The sequence below is a fragment of the Cryptomeria japonica genome, chromosome 2, assembly GCF_030272615.1.
Source record: "Cryptomeria japonica chromosome 2, Sugi_1.0, whole genome shotgun sequence".
Taxonomy (NCBI): Eukaryota; Viridiplantae; Streptophyta; class Pinopsida; order Cupressales; family Cupressaceae; genus Cryptomeria; species Cryptomeria japonica.
In genome coordinates this window covers 186,099,589-186,111,892 of record NC_081406.1, presented here as the reverse complement: position 1 = coordinate 186,111,892, position 12,304 = coordinate 186,099,589, and positions in this window count along the sequence as shown.

Sequence of the window (12,304 nt, the reverse complement as noted above, 5' to 3'; positions counted from 1 at the left end):
AGGGTTCAATATATCTTGATTGTAAGAATAACACTGACAATGTCCACTATGTTGAAGGATTAAAGCATAATATTTTAAGTGTTGGTCAATTGGTTGAGAAAGGATTTTAGTTATAATTTAAAAATGGAAAATGCAAAATCATGAATAGAACTGGTTTGGAAATTGCAACCGGTAATAAGACTAGAGGTAATATCTTTCAATTGACTAACAGTGAAAAGGCATGCTTGATTGCACATATAGATGAAAGTTGGTTATGGCATAAAAGACTATGTCATATAAACTTTGATTGCATGGTAAAAATCAGTACTTCTAAGGCAGTTAGAGATCTACCTAAAATTGTGAAACCTTAGAATACAATTTGTAAGGAATGTCAATTTGGAAAACAAGTTAGAGCTAGTTTCAAAAGTATTCCACAAAAATCCAATAATGCTCTTGATTTAATTCACACTGATTTATGTGGTTTAGCTAGAACTAAAAGCTTACAAGGTGATAGATATTTCATGCTAATTATTGATGATTATTCTAGAATGTGTTGGGTTACTTTTCTCAGGGAAAAATCAGAAGCGTTTGGAAAGTTCAAATTATTCAAAGCAATGGTTAAGAATGAAACCGGTAAGAAAATCAAATGTTTAAGATCATATCAAGGAGGAGAATTCACATCTAAGGACTTTAATACATTCTGTGAAGTGGATGGAATCAGAAGACAGTTATCAACACCTCAGACACCACAGTAGAATGGAGTTGTTGAAAGGAAAAACAAAACTATCTTGGATGACACAAGAAGTATGTTATCGGAAGCAAATCTACCACATGTATATTGGAGAGAGGTAGTTAGCACTGCTGTCTATACATTCAACAAAGTTCACATCAAAGGTGAAACCGGTAAGACTCCTCATGAATTATGGTTTGGTAATATTCCTACTCTTAAGTATTTCAGAATTTTTGGAAGTAAATGTTATATTAGAAGAGATGAGTATATTGGCAAATTTGATCCTAGAAGTGATGAAGGAATATTTCTTGGTTATTCATCTAAGAGCAAGGCATATAGATGTTTTAATAAGAGATTGCAGAAAATTATTGAGAGTACAAATGTAAAGATTGATGAACAATTTAGAGGAACTTCAAGATATATAGACTTTGAACCGGTAACAGAAATTGTGACAAATGAACCTACACTAAATCCACTGGTATAGAATGAAGATCTAGTTACCCCGGTATCATCAGAGGATTCCACAATAATTGAAGAACAACAACAAACTAAGACACCCCAGTATGTAAGATTGAATCATTCTGAAGATCAGATAATTGGAAACAAATTTAAAGGAGTTATGACAAGAGGAAGATTGGCAAATGAAGAGGTATGTCTTATTTCTCAAATTGAACCATCATCTATCAATGAGGCATGTGTAGATAAATTTTGGATTAAAGCTATGGAAGAAGAATTAGGACAAATTGAGAAAAATAATACTTGGACATTAGTTCCCCAGCCTAAAGATAAAAATGTAATTGGAACCAAATGGGTATTTAGAAACAAACTTAATGAAGATGATAAGGTTGTCAGAAATAAAGCAAGACTAGTGTGTAAGGGATATTCTCAGAAAGAAGGAGTTGATTACAATGAAACCTTTGCACCGGTAGCCAGAATTGAGGCAGTCAGATTATTCTTCGCCTTTGCAGCCCACAAGGACTACAAAGTTTATCAAATGGATATTAAATGTACATTTTTGAATGAAGATCTTGAAGAGGAAGTATATATTGAACAACCTGATGGATTTTCTTTGAAAAATGATAATGATATGGTTTGCAGGTTAAGAAAAGCTCTGTATGGATTAAAACAAGCCCCAAGAGCTTGGTATGCAAGGTTGGATAAGTATCTTTTAAAGATTGGTTTTACTAAAGGAAATGCAGATAGCAATTTATATTACAAAATAACTAATGATGGCATCTTGATTATTGAAGTATTTGTTGATGATATAATCTTTGGAGGAGAAGATGGATTATGTAAAGAATTTTCTATTAAAATGAAACAAGAATTTGAAATGTCTATGATTGAAGAAATAAAATTCTTTTTAGGATTGTAGATTTCACAGACTGATAAAGGTATATTTTTGAGTCAATCCAAGTACTTGAAAGAATTACTAAAGAAATTTGGGATGGAGAACTCTAAACCGATAAGCACACCCATGACTACAGATGACAAATTATCTCAAAGGGATGAATCTACACTTGTTAATCCAACTAGATACAAATCTATGATAGGAGGTTTACTGTATTTAACACAAACTAGGCCTGATATTATGAATGCAATATTTATTGTTTCTAGATTTCAAAGTAATCCTAGGGAAAATCATGAATCAACAGTTAAAAGGATTTTTCGGTACTTACAAGGCACCACAAATCTTGGATTATGGTATCCTAGAGATGAAAACTTTGACCTATGTGCATACACAGATGCAAATTGGGCAGGAGATGTGGATGATAGAGAAAGCACCACTGGAGGAGCATTCTTTCTTGGAAAAAGATTAGTTTCTTGGTTGAGTAAGAAATAGAGTTGTACATCTTTATCAACAACAAAATCAAAATATGTTGCAACAACAACTAACTGTACATAGGTACTATGGCTTAAGCAAATGTTGAAAGACATAAAGGTAAAATTCAAGGAACCCATTACTATATATTGTGATAACACTGCAACAATTGATGTTAGGGTTTCAAGCAGATCCGAAGCAAATATGAACTAACAATTATATGCAGATTTAAATAGAAAAGATAAAGAAATAAAACAGGACACAAATAACACAGAGATTTAACGTGGTTCACCCAGAATGGGTTACGTCCACCATACATAGCCATCCAATATTTCTTATTATCAAGCAAAAATAGTACATCAACCTTACAATGCCTTAAGCATCCCAACCACTTATAACATGCATTTTTAGGGCAAAAACAAAGTCGACCTTTTTAGAGTTTTATTACAATGTCGGTTTTCATCAAAAAAATACCCCCAAAAAAATTTCTCGGGGGTTGCCGCCCCCGAACCCTTGCTCGATGCCCGACCCAGCCCCAGACCTCGGCGAGGATACTTGTTGAGTGTATATTACTTTGCTGATCAGTCGCCACATTTCAACAATCTCCCACTTGGAGACTGATACTACACGACACCACTGTACATACAACATCTGCTGGATAAAACACTAGGACTCGACTGGTATAAATTCCACAATTATCAATCAAGAAGATCAATAGAAACTGATGAAGAAATCAACTTCTCCTATGGAACTACCTTTGTGAACATATCGACAGGATTCTCACTTGTGTGAATCTTCTCAAGCCGTAATTGACCCTCCTCTAAAACAGTCCGGATGAAGTGGTACTTGAGTTGAATGTGCTTTGTCCTTGAATGAAAAGCAGAGTTCTTCACAAGATGAATGACACTCTGGCTATCAGTATACAATGGGCTATCCTCTTGTGTCTGACCCGATTCCTCCAAAAAATATTGCAACCAAATCATCTCCTTGCTGGCTTCTGTAGCAGCAACATACTCAGCTTCAGTGGTTGAAAGTGCAACAACCTTTTGCAGCCTAGAAATCCAACTAACTGCAGTTCCCCCTATAGTAAAAACATACCCTGTAGTACTCCTCCATGAATCAATATCACCTGCCAGATCAGAGTCAACAAATCCACTCAGAGCAGCATTAGATCCTTTGAAACATAATGCCTTCGTAGTAGTTCCTTTCAAATACCAAAGAATCCAACTTCTCACAACTCCCACTGCATGTGCAATATCTGGCCTTGTGCATACCATTACATACATCAGACTGCCAACAACTGATGAATACGGTATGTTAGACATTTTATTAACCTCTTCCTGTGCCTTTGGGCACATCTCCTTAGTCAATTTGAAATGACTAGCCAAAGGTGTACTAACTGCTTTTGCATCTTGCATATTAAATATTTTCAACACCTTCTTTATATACTCACTTTGGGACAAATTCAAGGTTCTATTTTTCCTATCTCATGTAATCCTCATATCGAGAATTTGCTTAGCTACACCCAAATCCTTCATAGAAAATGACCTAGCTAATTTCTGTTTAAGATCATTTATATGTTGCATGTTAGACCCAGCAACAAGCATGTCATCAACATAAAGCAATAGGATAATATAACTGCCATTATCAAATCTCTTAAAATATACACAATGATCAGAATGACATCTATGATAACCATGTTCAGCCATGAAACTATCAAATTTTAAATACCATTGTCGGGGTGCTTGCTTTAGGCCATACAGACTTTTCTTCAACCTACACACCAAGTTCTCCTTACCTTTGACCTCATATCCCTATGGTTGCAACATGTAAATTTCCTCCAAATCTCCATGGAGAAAAGCTGTTTTGACATCTAATTGTTCAAGATGTAAATCATCTGCAGCCACAAAACTAAGTACAGTTCTAATTGAAGTCATTTTTACAACTCAAGAAAATATTTCATCATAATCTATACCCTTTTTCTGCGCAAAACCTTTTACCACAAGTCTGGCCTTATATCTTTTCTGACCTCCTTCCTCCTCCTTTAGTCGATAAACCCATTTGTTAGGCAAGGCTCTTTTTTTTGCAGGTAAAGGGACTAAGTCCCAAGTCTTTTTTTTCATCAAGGAGTCCATCTCCTCTTTCATGCCTAGCTCCCACTGTTGTTTGGCATCTACCTGCATTGCTTCTTCATATTCTTCTGGTTCACTAGAATCCGTTAATAAAATAGAATAAAAAGAAGGAGAAAATCTTTCAGGGGGTCTACTTGTCCTCATAGAATGTCTAACACTTACAGGAGTTTGTGGGACAATCTGTTGTTTTTGAGTATCAGGTACCTGTGGTATTTCATTTTCAAGAATCTCATCCAACACCATATATTCTTGTTTGTCCTATTCATGCTCCTTTTCTTGCATTTGTTCTTTATACATAACCTTCTCATTGAATATAACGTCTCTACTTCTAATTATTTTCTTGTTTTCAAAATTCCATAACCGATAGCCATATTCATCTATCCCATATCCAATGAAGGTACATTTATGAGATTTAGCATCAAGCTTGGTTCTATTTTCTTTATCAACATGGACAAAAGCTTCGCAACCAAAAGTTTTTAAAAAAGAATAATTTACCTTTTTACGAGTCCATGCCTCCTCTGGAATACCACCATCCAAAGGGGTTAAAGGTCCTCTATTTATCAAATAGAAAACAGTATGTACAACATCTGCCCAAAAATGTAAGGGCAATGCAGCATGCAATCTCATGCTCCTCGCAAATTCCATGATAGTCCTATTCATTCTCTCTAACACACCATTTTCCTATGGAGTTCCTGGAACTGTCTTCTGCTTTCGAATCCCATTTAAGGAGCAATAATCTTCAAATGCTTTGCTGCAATACTCACCTGCATTATCTGATTTGAGACACTTCAACTTTTTTCCTGTCTCATTCTCAACCAGAGCTTTCCATTTCTTAAAAGTTTCAAAAACATTTGATTTTTGTTTTAGGAAATATACCCATGTTTTTCTAGTTGAGTCATCAATAAAAATAACATAATAACAAGAGCCACCAAAAGATGATACCTAAGCTGGTCCCCATACATCTGAATGCACAAGCTCTAACTTCTCACTCTTCTTCTCTTTCCCAACGTTGAGAAATCTGACTCTTTTTCTGTTTACCATAAACACAGTTTTCACAGAACTCTAAATCAATCTTCTTTAGCCCTGGCAATTGATTTTTGGAGTGAAGGGTTTTCATCTCTTTCTCACTTATGTACCCAATCCTATGGTGCCACATTATCGAATCTGTTCTTGCAACATTTATTGTTGTTGTCCCTCCAGTAACTTTATCTGTAGCAGCTAGGGTATAGTAAGTGTTACCTGTACATAGATATAATGTGCCTACCTTCGCACCTTTAGCTATTACTAATGATCCTTTAGCGACCTTCCACATACTGTCTGAGAGGGTAACTATGCAACCTTCACTACCTAGTTGCCCTGCAGAAATTAAATTTCTTCTTAAATTAGGAACATGTCTTACCTCCTGCAGAAACTAGTCATTTCCATTCTGCAACTTGATCTTTATCTTTCCTTTTCCAACAATTTGACAAGGCTCATCATCACCCAAATATACCTGTCCAAAATCACCTTGAACATAATCTAGAAAATATTTTCTATGGGGTGTAGCATGAAATGAAGCCCCAAAATCTATTACCTAGGAATTATTAACATTATCCAAACATAAGATTAAAGCATCTTGTAAAGTATTACTTGCAATATTATCTTCCTTACTATCATTTTCATTTTTTTCTCCTTCTTTATTTTTCCGAGACCAACAGTCTTTCTTTAGATGACCAGGCTTTCCGCAGTACCAGCAATCTTTCTTTCCTCTAGATTGAGAGCGTCCTTTCTTTGACTTCCCTCATGACTTCTCATTCTCAGGGCCTTTTCCTCTTTCCTTTGATCTTCCTCTGTTCTCCACATTCAAAACACTACCTGATGATGTTGGAGTCTGACCTGTGCTTTTCCTTCGCATTTCCTTGCTTAAGATAACACCAACAATATCATCAAATACCAAAGTATTTTTACTAGAGACAGAGTTACTTATAGCCATAACCAAGCAATTCCAGCTTTCTGGCAAATAACGTAAAATCAAGAGAGCCCTAACCTCTTCTAAAAAAGTAATTTTTACCGAAGATAATTGACTGGTAATTGTATTAAATTCATTTAAGTGCTCCACTACAGATCCTCCCTCACTCATTTTCAAATTAAACAAATGCTTCATAAGAAATACCTTATTCGAAGCCGAGGGTTTCTCATACAACTTAGCCAATGTCGCCATCAAATCTACAGTCATTTTTGCTTCTGTTATATTGAATTCTACAGACAGTGCAAGGCACAATCGAATGTATCCCAATGCCTTTCTATCTAAAATGTCCCACTCTTCATCTGACATTGTGGTCGGTTTCTTTGCCTTTCCTCCCAATGGCCACCACAAATCCTTTGGATACAGGTAATCCTCCATCTGCATTTTCCATAACTGATAATTCTGGCCATTAAACTTTTCAACCTTGAATTTGGAATCCTCCATTGCTCTCACTCAAATTTGAAATTCCTGCCAATTTATAGAAAACCTCGCTTTGATACCAATTGTTAGGGTTTCAAGTAGATCCGAAGTTAATATGAACCAACAATTATATGCAGATTTAAATACAAAAGATAAAGAAATAAAACAGGGCACAGATAACATAGAGATTTAACGTGGTTCACCCAGAGTGGGTTATGTCCACCATACACAGCCGTCCAATCTTTCTTATTATCCAGCAAAACTAGTACATCAACCTTACAAAGCCTTAAGCATCTCAGCCACTTATAACATGCATTTTTAGGGCAAAAATAAAGTCGGCCTTTTTAGAGTTTTATTACAATGTCGGTTTTCATCAAAAAAATACCCCAAAATTTTTTTCTTAGGGGCTTCCACCCTCGAACCCCTGCCCGAGGCCCAGCCTGGCCCCAGACCCTGGTGAGGATACGTGCTGAGTGTAATGTACTTTGCTGATCAATTGCCACATTTCAATAATTGATATATCTAAGAATCCGGTATTACATTCTAAAAGAAAACATGTTTCTATCAAACTGAATTTTCTAAGGGAAAAAGTTGAAGAAAAAGAGATAAAAATGGTTTATGTGAATACTAAAGAACAACTTGCAGATATTTTCACAAAACCTTTGCCTAAGGAAACCTTTAAATATCTCAGAAATTAGCTTGGAGTCATACCACCACCGGTAGAGACTTAGATAGTTGATGATTTTCATCAACCAGCAGAATAGAAAGACAAATCTTTTACTCTGGTCTTTGATGAGGAAGCTACTTGTGAGGGGGAGTAGTTGGTATTTTGTATGAACTTGATTTTTGTAACTTTGGCATTTGATGTCAAAGGGGGAGAGATATCTATGGAAAAACACATTATCTTTTGAGGAGAGATTGGTATTGAAAATAAATCTTTGGATAAACACATGTTGCTCCCAAGGGGAGAGATTGTTGTTTAGGAGATTGTTGGTTTTTGGTATTTGGCATTTCTGTTTTGGCACTTTGATGGTTTTTCCATCTTGTGTTGCCATCAATGCCAAAGGGGGAGATTGTTGGTATTTTGGTATGGTTTTGTCATTGATGTCAACACCTACTAAAAACTAGTACTTTGGAGATCCAGCAACATTCTGTCATGCCCAACTTTAGGGCACGAACGGAATTTTTTTTTTTTTAAATACTTAACTAATTATCGTCTAACTAAATTAAAATAGTGCAACTTAGTGCGATTAACTTAAATAAATAATGCATTCTAGATTAGGTCTCAACTATATTTGTGACAATCGGGTAATTAAATTCAGCTTAGGTAGCAAAAATGACTAAGTTATCAATGAACTAAAATTTCACCCTAACCGGAAAATCCACTAAGCTTCCTTAACAGATAATTACAATTCAAAAGAAAGACGGTTTAATCTCGATTATGAACATTTAAAACCTATCTTTTATTATTATTATTTTTTTTAATCTTATTCCACTAGATATCCTAATTTAATTAACCTCGCAATTTAAAACATTTTATCTAATTGAAACCTCCATCTTTATAATGCTTCTCACTTAAAATTTAAATGGACTCTGGATGACATTACCAACTACAAATTCGAGTTATCTAACGTCTACAACAAATTTTGAAATTACTCATATATATATATATATATATATATATATTTACGCAAGTGTCTTTTCTATATCTTCTAAAATATTCCTAAAGATACCCTTAGCGAATTGTTTGTTTAGCCATCCCCAGCAATTATAAAACTTCTTATAAATGTTTACACACAGAATAATAAAAATACATATATATATATATATATATATATATATATATATATATATATACACACATATATATATATATATATTTATACATATACTTATATAATTTTTCTTTATTTTACCATTTATTTAGATGCTACTTCAAATGGGTGAAGAACTATAATCCCCTTTTTTTTAAAATAATACATTTTCCCATTTCTTTCCCCACCACACACATACCCACTCATATTTTAAACTTAATTGGGTGTTGCCCTAACCCGAGCTAGGGTTAGGGCGAAATATGATAACACCCCCTTTTATTTTTTTATTTTTTTTGTCTTTCGCTGTGTGTATCGCGTGCAGGGTGAGAGGAGGGGAGACGGCGGCCGAGCAAGCTGCGCGCAGGGCGGCCGAGCCCAACCTCCCCCCACGCCCATCGTTTTTTTATTATTTGCATTTGTTATTTTTATCATGTTGCATTGCCCAACCCGGGCGGAGCGGAGCGCATCGCGTGCGGAGGAGGGTCTGAACGCGGCTGTGGAGCGTTTTCCCCACAGCGCAGCACAAGGGTTTCAAAGGACTGCGGAGTGGGTAGGGAGAGAGAACCGACAGCGGCCACCGCAGCCGCGGCACCGTCGGCTGCGGACGGCGCCGCCGCGGTCTGCGGTCCCCGCAGGCTGCGGCGTCGCCGCCCGCAGTCTGCGGTTGCCGCAGGCTGCGGCCGCCGCCGCCGCTGGGTGCTGCGGCCCACACCAAGCACATTCTCTACGCCTTGTAACATTTGCTATGTTGTTAAAAATAAAGACGTATTTCGTGGCGTAGCTTGTATAATGTTTTTTGTTTTGTTTTTTGTTTAATATAAATATAAACATATATATATATATATATTTATATATATATATATGTATATATATATATATTTATATATACACTGGATAAAATGGATACAAAGTATAATATCTAAATTTCTGGCAGGTTCTTTGTTAATTTATTTTATATATATATATATATATGTTGTTTTTAAAAGATCTGTTTACCAGCCCTCTCTTTTTTTTTTTCTGTGCATTATTTTAGTCAGACTGTAAAAATTAATTTTTTTGTATAATGCAGTAATTTCCAGCAAATGTATACATGTTATTTTTGAACAGAATCTTCGAATATCATTTAAGAGCTAAACACATTTGTAATTATTTCTTTTGTTTCCATTTACTTATTTGTTTATACCCCCCCCTTTTTATAATTCCTATATAGGTTTCCCTATTGTGATTAATCCTAATGTGTAAACAACAAAATACATTTCATGGGGATTTCTAGATCTGTCTTCTATTTTGAAACAAAATGATAACATTAAAGGCTAAAAGTCCTATATTTTTTCTCTTTGCAAAGGATAAACTTGTTTAATAAAATTCCTTTTCTGCAATAACCAGAAAATAAAAGACTGTTTTATTAAATTTACAACAACATGGTTTCATTTATTTGTAGAATACATAAAAATATAATGCATCTACTTTTCCACCCTAGTTAAACACAAAATTTTCATACAATCTAATACACTAATGCTTTCATTTGCAACTAACTAAAATAGTGAAAACATCATGTATTTCTTTAACAGATTTAAATACAATGAGCATGGTTACAAAGAAGTTCTGAAGTTTAAAACACCTACATTTCCCCCTTTTCAAGATAACAGAAATACATTGCTACATTATTTTTGAAAACAAACACACAATGCCTTTCTCTTTCTTTTACAAGCTATCATGGAATACATTAACCTCCTTCCTTAATAATAACACCTTCTAGCTCTTTCTTTTCATTTGCAACTCTCAAGAGAATACATTGCCCATATTAACTAATTTCTGCAACATAAAACAGCAACATGGTCTTTCAATCTTTCTCTTTCCCATTCCCATGCAACCTGCAAAACAACACATTTTGACCATGGGAAGCTCACCTCCCAGCCTAGGCTTACTAGAAGCCACCCCCGAGCTTGGAGAACCAAGCACTAGACGGGTTACAAACATGCAAAACCACTACAAAACGTAGGAACACATTTACAATCAAATTTCCCCTTCCCAAGCTTCACATTTACCACTTTCATGGTGACTCTTCCATGGGTGGAAGTGGAACATGTACCAATGGGGAGAATGCATGCCAAACAACAATACTACACTAGCCACCTCATGGCAACACAAATGCAACCCAAACATTTCACAAACCTTATGCCCCCCAAAAAGGCTCAAGGCCATATATGCTCCCCTTATGACCCCCAAATGCATACACATGGCTATGCATCAAGGGTCACCAAGGACTCCTTGAGAACACTCTCCATAAGGAGAGCCTCTCACCCATGGCTGTCAAACTCCTTCCACCCCAAGATCTTCCTACCCTCCCAAGGATAGGAGATCTTGGACACTCCCAAAAAAAAACAACAAGAGAACACAACAAACACATAGAAAGGAAAACTATACATCTTACTTCAACACAAAAACTTCTTAAAACACAATCTTTCAAGCAACTCCTATCTTGTTACAAAACAACATAAACTATCATTTCAACATGATAAAAGAAAGAAGAGAGTAACCAACCTAATTCTGCCAAAAGGTTTGCTAACTTTAGTTGAAGATGAGCTGCCCAATTTCCACTATCTTTTCTCCCAAAATTCCACTAAAATGCCAACTCCTATTAACTTTTTCAAAACAAGCAAAATCTCCCAAGAAAGGAGAGTGGGTGATTACTCACTAAGTTTGCAAAATCTTGCCTAAGAAGGCCTCTCACACACTTCCCAACCCCTTGGGTGAGGTGTGAGTTCCCATTGGTTGCCCTTCCCAAACTCTTACACACTACCAAAATTGGAAAGGGAAAAGGTGGAAGAAGATGGGGAAGAGAGTTTGACTCCTAAAGGGAAGGTTCTCTATCCTAGGGAGAACTTTCTAAGTCCAATTTTCGTGCATCTTGGAATTATCACTTTTTGAAGTGACTTCATAGTCACATGGGAGAAGCCACATGTTGCAAAACACCCCTAACCCATAGGTATACCCTTAGGACCTTTGGAAAAGCCTAAAAACTTACCCTAGGAGTCCATTAAACCCTTTGGAAACTCCCCTGAAGTTTACCTACGGGTCAAGCATGAGTTGACCACTCCCATGACTCCCTACCCAAGACAAATTTGGGACCACACTCATGTTTTTGAATGGCTTTGGTAGAAACAAAACTCCCTCCAAGAGACAAGTCAACTCAATGACACTTAATCAGCACATGTGTCAAGTGACACAACAAAAATAAAATATAAAAATCACACATGGAAAATTGGTCTCTTGAAGGATTACACAATTACATATAAATTAAATTTTACATTCAAGCATTATACACATCACAAATAAAATACATTACAAGGGGAGGGGTGTTGTCTCTCCAAATAGACAACTCCCGGCTTAACAAACGCACAT